The sequence below is a fragment of the Cupressus sempervirens genome, chromosome 5 (genome assembly GCF_028749045.1).
Source record: "Cupressus sempervirens isolate cs-2001-9-10 chromosome 5, ASM2874904v1, whole genome shotgun sequence".
Classification (NCBI taxonomy): domain Eukaryota; kingdom Viridiplantae; phylum Streptophyta; class Pinopsida; order Cupressales; family Cupressaceae; genus Cupressus; species Cupressus sempervirens.
The window spans coordinates 579,648,131-579,660,620 of NC_143122.1; positions in this window are offsets into that span (position 1 = coordinate 579,648,131).

A 12,490-nucleotide genomic window follows, 5' to 3' on the forward strand; every position below is an offset into this window, starting at 1 on the left:
ACTTTAGAAAGGCAAGGTGGCCATGCTTCAACCTCAAATGCAAACCAAAGTAGGGCCATGGTCCCCCAAAACAGTATGACTCAAGATTAGGATTTTTGTGCATCTTGCAACTACTCCTATGCCTATTGCATGTGTTAGAAGGCTGAATCTTTTATGGCCTTGACAGTCCAAGAACCTGCAGCAAGACAATAATTCAAGGAGGATCAATGTAAGAATTCCTCAACTTTGCAAAGACAAGGTGATTGCTCTTTTATGAATCATCAGATGGAGGAGCATTGTAATGTAAACCAAGATTCCATTGCTCATAACACTAGAAGCAAAAGAAGAGCTATGGAAGAGATTGTCCTTCCTCCTCCTAATCAGGCCTCAACTTCAAGTGTAATACCTCATGAGCAAGCAACAAATAACCAATCAAGTACCTTTCAATAGCAAAGGAAAAATCAGGGCAAAAAAGATACAAGTGATCCTCAGGTTATTCCATCTCAACCTCATATAATTGTAGCTCCTAAAGCTTCTACCAAGGCACCTGCTATGCCATTCAGTGTGGTAGAGCAGATGAAGAAGACAAATGTGAATATCTTTATGTGGGATGCTGTTGCTACAATACCCAAGCAAAAGAGGTTGCTGCAGCAAGAGTTGGAAAGGATTGAACCAAAGGATCAGACACCTAGTATGGAAAATGCCACAAGCCTAGTACAACCATCAAAGGGGGTAGAAACAAGTAAAAAGGTTAGACCTTCTCCATTCTATGTTTCTCTAATTATAGGAGGAAAACTAGTCCATAATTGCATGATTGATTTGGGGGCTAGCAATTCAGTAATGCCTAGGTGTGTTGCTGATGCTTTAGGAATGAAATATGAACCCATTGTTAGGGATGTATTACAGTTGGATGGTAGTACTGTCAAGACTCTAGGGATCCTTAGGAATGTGGAGATGGCCTTACATGTATGCCCTGGTTGTACTGTAACCCAAGATATCTCTGTTGCTGAGGTCAAGCCATATTTTGCCATCTGTCTGTCAAGAGATTTTACTGCCCAAATAGGTGGTTTCATATCTTCTGATTGGTCCTATATGTATTTTAAGACGAGATATGGAACAAATGCTTCAATTAGAGCAGAGCCTCAAGCCCTCCATCATACTGAATCTTACACCCCCAACCCCATCAATATGAATTGCCCTATCCTAGAGATGGATGAGAGTGATATAGTGAATGAGCCCGCTACTTCCCTAACAAAGATACCTGATTTTTTCTTGGATGAGTGGGCTAATGCATATCAATTTGATCCTATGTCAGAAACCCTTGAGATAGGCCTCAGTACATATTGTATAGTGGAAAAAGATGCTCTAGTTCCCAATCTTGTGGAGACTAAAGAAGATGTGAGTGGGATATGGAGTATGTACTTTTATGGATCAAGAAATAAGAATGGATTAGGAGCCGATGCGATGTTGATTTCTCCTGCACAAATAAGGTACTACTTCTCCTTTAGACTCCAATTCAGTTGCACTAATAATGTGGTTGAGTATGAATCCTTGATTCAAGGTCTCCTACTTGCTCAAAAAAGAGGAATCCAAACCTTAAGGGTGTATGGATACAGTGAATTGGTGGTCAACCAAGTGAGATATTAAAATATCACCAAGAATGGTTTGCTCAAGTCTTATAAAAATAGAGTGTGGGATTTGCTTGAAGGTTTCAATGCATTTAATATTCAAAGCATCCCTAGAAAATAAAATAGACATGCTGATAGACTTGCAGCAATAGGTGCATCTTATGATGTGCCAGGGAATCTTGAGGAGGAGAAGAAGCAACAAATCAGAGTGGTAGTAAGGCCTGCCATCCCTGATAATAACACCCATTGGCAAGTGTTTGAATCTGATGAGCAAATTGTGAGCTTCTTGCAGAATGAGACAGAATTTTCAGGCAGAAATCAGTCAAGGCTGCAAGATCAGTATGGTGATCAGATCATTCATCTCAGCTCTAACAAGTTGCCTAAGGGTCTCATTACCTTAGAAAGTGTTTTCAATCCTGATGATCAAGCAAGAAACAGAAGCATGAACCTAGTTGCTGATGAGGATGATCATACTCCAGTCATGGTTGCTGATGGAAAGTCCTTAAACATGGGTAAGGTATGCTCTGAAGTTGAACAAGAAAATTTTGTTCATCTATGTCAAGAATTTAATGATGTATTTTCTTGGACATACGATGACTTAAAGGGTTTTGACCCAAGGTTATTTCAGCATACCATAGATCTAGTTGATAATCTAAAACCAGTAGGACAAAAGCAGAGGCCAGTGAATCCTAAAATTGAACCCTTAATGAGAAAGGAGCTATCCAAATTGATTGAGGCCAATATAATTTTCCCTATCAAACACTCATCATGGGTAGCAAACCTTGTCCCTGTTAGGAAGAAGAACAAAGAAATTAGATTGTGTGTGGACTTTAGGGACCTTAACCAAGCTTCCCTCAAAGATCACCTTCCTCTCCCTTCTATGGAGCAAATTTTGTCCAAGGTGAGTGGTTCAAAGAGGTTTTCTTTTCTTGATGGATTCTCTGGTCTCAATCAAGTGCTGGTTAAGGAGTCTGATAGATACAAGACTGCATTTACCACTAAATGGGGGTACCTATGCTTATTGTAAGATGCCATTTGGGCTAACCAATGTAGGTGCTACATTTCAGAAAGCAATGGAGATGGCCTTCAAGAATTTAATTGACAAGTTTGTCCTGGTTTACCTTGGTGATATCACTGTATATTCAAAGAATGTAGAAGATCATTTTGATCATCTAAGATAGGTATTCCTAATATGTAGAGAGTTTGGGGTGTCTCTTAACCCAAGTAAGTGTGTCTTTGCTACTAGCCAAGGAAAATTATTAGGACACATTGTATCTAAGGATGGCTTAACCATTGATCCAAAGAGAACAAAAGCAATACTTCCCCTCCCTCTTCCTAAACATAAGAAAGGGCTGTAAAGTTTCTTGGGTAGGATAAATTTTGTGAGAAGATTTATCCCTAATCTTGCTACCATGGTGAAACCTCTTATAGCTATGCTCATGAAAGGTATGGTCTTTGCATGGACCTAGGAAGGGAAGGAAAGTTTTGAGGAGATCAAGGCAGCCATAGCCTCAACCCCTACTTTGATAAATCCAAATTTTGAGAAGGATTTCATCCTTTATACTCTAGGTGGTGAGTCAAGCATCTCTGCTATCCTGACTCAAACAAATGATAAAGATGAAGAGTAGCCATAGCCTTCTTTAGTGAAGGGCTTAAGGAATATGAAGATAAGTACAACTATGTAGAGAAGCAAGCCCTTGCAGTCGTCAGAGCTTTGAAGAAATTCAGACACCTCCTATTCCATAACAAGATTCATTTGTTAGTACCCCATGCCAGTGTGAAGGATTTCCTTTTGAACAAAGATATTAGTGAGAAAAGAGCTGGCTGGATTACTAAGGTAATGGAATATGATGTGACATTCAGATTACCAAGCTAGTAAGAGGGAGGGGGTTGTGTAAATAGATGCTATCATCTCAGGAACCTGATGAGGAGGTTGCCATGATATTAACAAAGCAACAAGAGGTAAGAAATGTTGACCCAAAGAGTTGGATGGATGACATGAAGAATTTCTTATTAGAGAATGGATACCCTCAGGGATTAGATAGAACTAAAAGGAGATAGTATAGATTACAATCAATTCCTTATGTCATATTTGATGGTATCTTGTTCAAAAGAGATTACAATGGAGCCCTATTAAGATGCCTTGATACAAACCAGGTTGAAAGAATGATCAAAGAACTTCACGATGGTCCTGATGGTGGTCATTTCTTAGCTAGAACAACTGCAATGAAGATCATGAGGGCTGGTTACTTTTGGCCATCCTTGCTCCATGACTATCATAAGTATGTGAGGAAGTGTGAAAAATGTGCCTTCTTCTCTGGCAAACAAAGACTTGCAGCTCTTCCCCTTCATCCTATCCAGATGAATCAACCTTTTGCTCAGTGGGGATTGGATTTCATAGGTCCTATCAATCCTCCTTCCAGTTCTGGCCACAAATGGATTTTGGCTGCTACAGATTACTTCACCAGATGGACAGAGGTAGTTGCATTGAAAGATGCCACTGAATCTTCAATTGTTGAGTTCCTTGATGGAATTGTGACCAGGTTTGGTGCCCCTTCAACCATCATTTCAGATAATGCAAAATCTTTTGTTGGAGCTCATATTTGTGCATGGGCAGTGGATCATAATATCTATTTGAGCACATCCTCAAATTACTATCCTAAAGGTAATGGTTTGGCCGAATCATCTAACAAGAACCTAATCAGAATTATTAAAAGGACAATAGAGGATAACCAGAGGTGTTGGCATAAAAAAATAAGGACAGCTTTGTGGGCTGACAGAATAATGCCTAAAAGATCAATAGGGAATTCTCCATTCATGTTGGTATATGGTAGAGAAGCAAGGCTTCCAATTTCATTGGAGTTCCCAGCCCTAGAGTTAGCTCATCAGTTGGAATTGATTGAAGATGATGCCATGACAGTGAGAATGGCAGAACTGATGGAGCTGGAAGAGAAAAGAAATCAGGCCATGCAGACCCTAGAGACACATAAGCAACAGATGAAGAGGAGCTTTGACAAAAAGGCTAAGGTCAGAATTTTCAGGGAGGGAGATTTGGTTCTAAAATGCGATGTAGATAGGGCAAAACCAGGAAGACATTCAAAATTTGATACACTGTGGAGTGGCCCCTACCTGATTGAAAGTTGTAAACAGGCCAATGCTTTCCAGTTAAGCAGGCCTGCTGGTGAAATCCTGCCCATCCCAATCAATGGGATTTATCTTAAGCCATGTTTTTGACAGGGTTTGAGATTTCATGTACATAATTATTTTAGTTTAGTTTTCTTTGTTGTTTCCTATTTTTCCAAGAAGTGCACGAGCACAGTTGTCTCCGTAAGACAACAGGTTTTGAAAATTTGAAGGTTACAGATGGAGTTTTGGTCTCTGGTTCCAGTTGCAGAGACAAGGGTTTCAAGATTTTTCCTCTCAGACAGAGGGTTAGGGTTTTTTTACAGTGCTCAGAATCTGCTCATTTTACGACTCTGTAGTCCAATGGATGCTTTAGGCCAATGATCTTATGCGTAGCAGGCTCGCATCCCCTATGAATCGCCATAAATGTTACCATTTTCCATGCCCCCGCCAAATTTCAAATTTCAAATTTCTGCCCGCCAATGGCTAGTGTGCAGAGTTAATATTATTTTAACGCCTAATCAAACTTATGAAATGTTTTCGCCGGCTTGCATGTTCCTCATCGTCAGATCAATATAGATCTACGACCCTCGCTGTGTCACCAAGAAAAGCTTCTTGTTGTTTATGTATGACGACTTAGCGATCATTCGCCACGTGTCTCGACGAGCCTAGTCAGGCGATCTGTTTTATTCCTCCAGCGTCAAGTTTGAATATCATCACTGGCCTCGCTACCTCGCTACCGAAAAACTTAGGAATCCCGCCGTTGGTGAGGTAGCGAGTCACCATAAAATAAGTGCTGGTGGGACCTCTAGGATGTGGAAAGGGTAAGGTGCTGAGGATAGATTCTGACCGTTGGATCAAACGAGATCGACGGTCCTCACTGACTTGCCAAGGGAAATTGCATGTTGTTTAGTCTATGCAAGTTAGCGAGAACGGGCCCACTAATCTTCAGGATGCAAGATGCAGCTTCCCCACCCTTGGATGGATCTCAGATCAACGATCCTCGCTGACTTGCTATGGAAGTTGCAAGTCATTTACCTCATAGCGAGTTAGCTAGTGTGGTCCCACCAGATGTTCAGAATGTTGAATGTAGTTCTCTACCATCAGATCAAAATAGATCTATGGCTCTTGTTGACTCGCTATGAGAAGATGCTCGAGAGATATGTATGGCAAGTTGGTGATTCGTTGCCATGTGTCCTTGTGGGGCCAGGTCTGTTCCATGAGCCATATGGTGGACCCCGAGCCAATGACGCATCAGGAACGAATGTATAGATGAGTGACATGCTGACAGTTGGTGAATTTTTCACTGGCTAGGCGATGACAGTGCAAGGTGGGCCAGTTTCTTCAGTGCATCCTTTAGGATCGTCAGATCAATGCAAATCGAACGGCCATCGTTAACTCACCAAGGGAAGATGCATGCTTTTTAGCTATAGCGCGTTAACAAGAAGGTGATGCGTGTCCTGGTGGGTCCTGCTTTCTGAGCCACAAAACGTAGGACTGCTGACAGATTTTATGGATTGTCGGATGATGGCGGATCTACGGTTCTCGTTTGCTCACTATGGAAAGGAGCTCGATGGTTAAGTATGGCGAGTTGGTGATTTAGCGACACGTGTCCAGGAAGATAGCGCGGTTAGCATTGACAGTTTGCGGTTGGCAGTTATTGTGATCGTTGTGGTCAGGGTTTGCAAGGATGGCGCAGTTAGTAAAGGAAAGACATGGCAACTCGGGGAGACTTCAACAAGGTGGAAAAATAAAAGGAGGTTATTGGTCCATGTGGCCCATTCTAGATGTAGAATTCGGTTGACTTGCTGATTTTGCTTTTTCATGCGCCAAAAATGATAAGAGATTAGGTTTTATCGCACGATTTGATCTCTGCAATCGTCTCCAACCACCATAAATGAATGTTAAACGCTGGAAAGCACCCCACTGCCTCCCAGTTGATCCATCTACCTGATCAAAGCAGTAATGGCACCGTTTCTATCTTCTCGAGGCATTATTTGATACAAAGGATCAGATTTCATGGTACCTAAAGACAGACAAAGATCAGATTTTCCTTAGATTTGTTCCATGATTGTTCTTTGTAGGACTTGATGGCGGTGGTTGTAGGACATTTTGGAGGGAAAATATCTTAGTTATGCCTGCACTATAAAGGCAATTTTTATGCATTTTGTTAAGGTCGATCCTTCTCTGAATTTTCTCTGTTGCTCTGCAACTCTAGTGTAAAATTCCCCTGCCTCTGAACCATATGACATTCTGCTGTTTCTCCTTTAGCCATTGGTGTGAAAGTGAAGAGCTCTCTACCTCTTACTAGTGTTTTGTGGAAATCTATAATCTACATGACTGTATCTTGTTTAGCCCTTTGAATGATATATAAGTGAATCTTCTTCCTTGTGTCATTCATACAGTTTTCTGATCTGCATGTGGTTATTTGATTGAAATAAGTCTGAATGTGTAATATCCTTAGTTTCATTCTGGTTCAATAGTGCATATATGGGTAGAGTTTTGGTCTGAACACTCTATTTTTGTGCATCACCTCTTTAGATTAGACTAGGTAGATTTTCTTTCATGCTCTCCTTCTCCCTTTTCCTCTCCAAGAGTAGTTAGGTGCATCTTGATAGTAAGAGGAAGCCGACCTTCTGCGAAGACTCAACCTCACAGTTCAAGTCCCACAGCTTGGAGGTTGTTTCCATGTTTCACTAGGTTGTCCTCACGCATAGGCTCTGGACAAGGGTGCAAACCTAAGTGACAACAGATACCATATGAATGCCTTAGGCAAGGTGATGTACAAATGCCTTAGGTGAGGTGTGGTATGATGGTCCCTTGTGTATAGTAAAAGTATGGTGTACACTATAGTGAAGGAGGTATGCAAAGTGCCAAGACGTTAAAATGGTATGGAAAGGATGGTATAGTGCGAGTGCCAAGTATGTTGCCATGTAGATGGCAATTTCTAGTAAGTGTGCCAGTTCAGGTACGTTCCAGTACAATGGGAGTTCTAGTACAATGTCAAGCATGTGCCTTCAGTATGATGCCAATTTAACATGATGACGCATGTTGATGCCCGTGGAGTAATTTTTGTGGTGGCACACAGTTTTGTTGTGATCGACAGTTGGTTCAATGGAAGTCGGTAGACCATTTTGTAAAGGGATAGTTGATGTATCAAATTCTATAACAAATTTTAGAGTGTATAAATGCCTACAAGATTCATCAGGAATGTAAGGGCAAAGTGTCAAAAGTGGTGTAAAGTCAGGTTGATTGTAATGTAATCAAAGCTTATGCAAAAACACATTATTATTTGTATATAATATTGGTTAGTGTAATGCAAAGAAGACACTTAGGCTTTTCGATGGTGGGTTTTTCCCCAAAGGGTTTCCCACGTAATATGGTTTCCTATATTTATTTTGTGTGCTTTTTATTTTTTTATGTTCTTGTTTCTTCTGCTTATCTCAATATGTTGATGTATATTCAAACTCGTTATTGTTTCCCTTGTAAATTTGCATTCGAAAGGTGTTTTCGTATTTAACTTTCCTTACAAGTGGTATTGGAGCTAGTCCAATTTTTTGTTATCCTTGTTGGGTAGGGTTGATCGTTTGTATCAATTTGGTTCTAGTGGAGTTTTACAAAGTGTTCACTTGAAAATTGAGATGACGAGAATATCAAGGAGAATAGAAATTGAAAGTTCAATGACACAAACTTTGAGTTGTGGAAAGTTTAAGATATGCTAGTTGATTGAGATCTATGGATCACTATGTCTGGTAACAAGTCTTTAGGCATGAAACTGGAAGATTGGGATTTGACTGATCTATAGGCCAAAGGTCGATTGATAAGGTTGACCCTTGAAAATTCTATTATGTTTAATGTCCATGAAGAGAAACTGCATGTTCTTTGTGGAAGAAGTTGGGAGTTATTTATTAGAGAAAATCCTTGGTAAACAAGCTCTTCCTGAGAAAGAATACTCTCTAAAAATGGATGGATGAACGATTGTGGCAGATCATCTAAACATATTCAATAAGGTGATTGCACACTTAGCATTTGTTGGTGTGTCTATTAGCGAAGAAGAGCATTGCTTGATTGATGGGATCACCTTGTGATGGCCATCATAAGTAATACCACCCACTTAGATGCAGAGGAAATCTTCTGAGATGGCTTAAGAGGATATTATCGTTTGAGATAGAGTAAAGGACAAAAAAAATGGACATGAAATTTGAATATTCTGGAAAGAAGTCCGAAGTGAAGTGTTGGAATTGTGGGCAGACAGTCATATTTGAAAGGATTGCAAAGAGAAGAAGAAGAAGAAAATGAAAAGTTCTAGTGATTCACACTCTTCTCAAAGTGACAATGAAGATGCTAGTAGTGTTGCTTCAACTAATTTGTCATTTGATGATGATTGGTTAGATTAATTCAATCTTCATGCGGAAGATGTTTGTCACGATGCCATGTGTGCCTTGAAATCACACTAAAGTGGGAGTTGTTGGCAGTGATGTAGATGCCATGTGTGACTCGACACCACAGTTTAGTTGGAGTTGTTGAGAATGATGTAGATTCATTTATTAGAAAATGATTTTCATTAGTATTACAGATGTTGGAAGGTGTCTTAAATCCTGATAAAGATCTTTTTACATTTGTTGAATTTACTGTTTGGAGATGTTTATCTTTGCGTGACTGAAGATGTTGACATCTTGAGGGCCCAACTAGGTCTTTGATAAAGGTATGGATTATGTGTTTATTTGACATGTTTTGGTATGTTCATATAGAGCATGCCATCTCTTTGGTTGAGATGACCTAGATCACGTTGTCATGTTTATGTTCTTGAGGCTATGGTTGGAACTTCAACATTGATCTTGTAATGGCTTGTTTGTATTGAGTATATTGATCACCTTCTAGATGCTTCGAGATATTGCTATGTTGCAATTGTAGTTGGCATGGATTGATGAATTATAGGTGCTCATGGATACTTAGAGATGGTGGTGATGTTTTTTCCTCTTGTGATTAGAGATGTGTTTGTTGAAATGGTTGTCTTATTGACATTGTTGGCATTTATCAGGTGTACATAGGACATAACACATGGTTGATTTGAAGTGTTCATCTCTTTGGCCCTTGATTAGTTTTGGGTGTTCAATTTTACCTACATTGGTATGGGATTGGCTATAATTTTGTGATCATGCACATCATGTGGAGATGGCATGATGATTTCTTTATCTCATTCCTCTATTGGTAGTCTAGAACATGGGAGAATTGTAGAGACTTGATGGAGAATACTCGTGCTTGCAAGCCATAGATGTATGGTTGATTTTCTTGATGCTAGAACTTTGTTGTTGTACTTCCTATGTGATGCTTTTGAATGGATTCATATCAGACATGCATTACCTATTATGTGGGAGCTTGAATGTATTCATATCAGACAAACATTAGCTATGCAGTGGGAGATTCTTAGTGTGTGTGGCAGATATTGCTTTGAGGTGTGAGACTGTATGTTACAGGTTGTATATGTGGTAGTATACCTTTGAGGTATACAAAATGAACATGGATAATTTCAAATGGCAAACATGGTCATGTTAACTCTATGGATGTGAGTATGTACTTTGTCGAGAGGAAGATTGTTGGAGCATGCCAAAATATGTACGATGGAGCTCCTGTATGGTGAACACACTATACCGTGTGTATGTATGATGTGTTCACCGTACACTAAGGTACCATACAAATGCCTTAAGTGAGGTGTGGTACAATGGTCTCTTCTGTGAGGTAAAAGTGTGGTGTACAATACAATGAAGGAGGTGTGCCAAGTGTCAGTATGTTAAAATGCTATGACAAGGAAGGTACTGTGCTAGTGCCAAGTACATGGCAATATCCAGTATGGGTGCCAATTTAGGTGCGCTCAAGTACAATAGGAGTTCTAGTATGATGTCAAGCACATGCCTTTAGTACAGTGCCAATGCTAACATGATGACGAATGATGATGCCTATGGACTCTTGTTTGTAGTGGCATACAATCCTATTGTGACTGACAGTTTGCCTAATGGAATTTGGTAGATCATTCTATAAAGTGACAGTTGATATCAAATTCCATAATGAATTGTAGAGTATAAATGTCTGCAAGATTCACCATGAATATAAGGGCAAAGTGTCAAAGTGGTGTAAAGTTAGGTTGATTGTAATGTAATTAGAGCTTATGCTAAACACATTGTTGTTTGTATGTAACATTGGTTATTGTAATATTGGTCTGCTGGCTATTCTAGAATTTGAAGAAATCAAGGAGGTTGTTTTCACTCTACTAGTTGAAAAAGCTTCAGGCCCAAATGGTTTCCCTACTTTTTTCTTCTATATGTATTGGGAAGTTATAAAAGATGACCTTCTTAAAGCGGTTAAGGAATTTTGTGGAGCTAGAAGCTTGCTTAAAGAGATCAATGATACTTTTTTGGTTTTGATTCCTAAAGTCATTGGTGCAAATTCTTTTGAAAATTTCAGGCCTATTAGTCTTTGCAACTCTTTTTATAAGATTTTTTCAAAGGTTTTAAGTAATATAATTATCAAAATACTACTAGAGATTGTTGCACCTCAGCAATCGAGATTTGTCCCTGGAAGACAAATACTTGATTCTATCATTGCCGTGCATGAGGTGATCCATTCCTTAGATGAAGGTAAAAAGGAAGGCTTTCTGCTCAAACTTGGTCTATTTAAGGCTAATGGCAGGGTGGACTGGATGTTCCTAGATAAAGTTCTGGAAGCTTTTGGTTTCAATGATAAAACTAGAAAGATTATATCTCAACTAATCTCCAACCCCACTTTTGCGGTGATGGTTAATGGTACTCCCTCTGATTTCTTTAAATCTTCTAGTGGTCTTAGGCAAGGAGACCCTCTTTCATCCATCCTCTTCATCATTTTGGCAGAATGCCTGGGAAGACTTATTCATAACAAAAGGAGAAGAGGAGAATTTGCTAGGTTAAAACCTTCTTCTGGATCCCTGATCTTCTCTCATCAACAATTTGTGGATGACACAATTTTAGTGGGTGAGGCTTTAGTGAAAGAAGCTAGAAATGTGAAGAAAATTCTCAATACCTATTCCAATGCCACTGGTCAATTCATTAACTGGAAAAAAAGTTTGCTCTTCTTTATTAACACCCCTGCGGGCAGACAGAGGAGAATCGCCAACATTTTGGGTTGTGATATTGGCTCTCTCCCTTCTATGTATTTGGGGCTTCCTCTGGGGACCAAACCTCCTAACCTCTTTTGGAACAATCTCATTGATAGATTCAATAGAAAGCTGGTGGGCTAGAAAGACATTACCCTGAGTCAAGCTGGTAAAGTGCTTTTGATCAAATCTACTTTGCAGAATTTGATAACTTATGCATTAAACCTTTTCTTTATACCTACTAAAGTGGGTGATACTTTTGAGTCCATTCAGAGGAATTTTCTATGGGCTAGTGTTGAAGGAAATAAGAAGTACTTGCTAGTGGCTTGGGAGATTATTTGTAGAACCAAAAAGCAGGGGGGCTGGGGATTGGGAATCTGAAGCAGTTCAATAGGGCTTTGCAAGCTAAACAAATATGGAGGAATTTCAAATTCACAAGGGAATGGAGTGATATTTTGAAGGACAAATATGTTGCTAATATTAATTTCAAATAGTTCATCAATAGGGACTATGACCCAAGGGGATCCTACATTTGGAATGCATTCTGAGGACTAAGGGCATAGTCAGTGATAAAGTAAAATGAAAACTTGGTAATGGTGAAGATATAAATTTTTGGCATGATGACTGGCTAAGA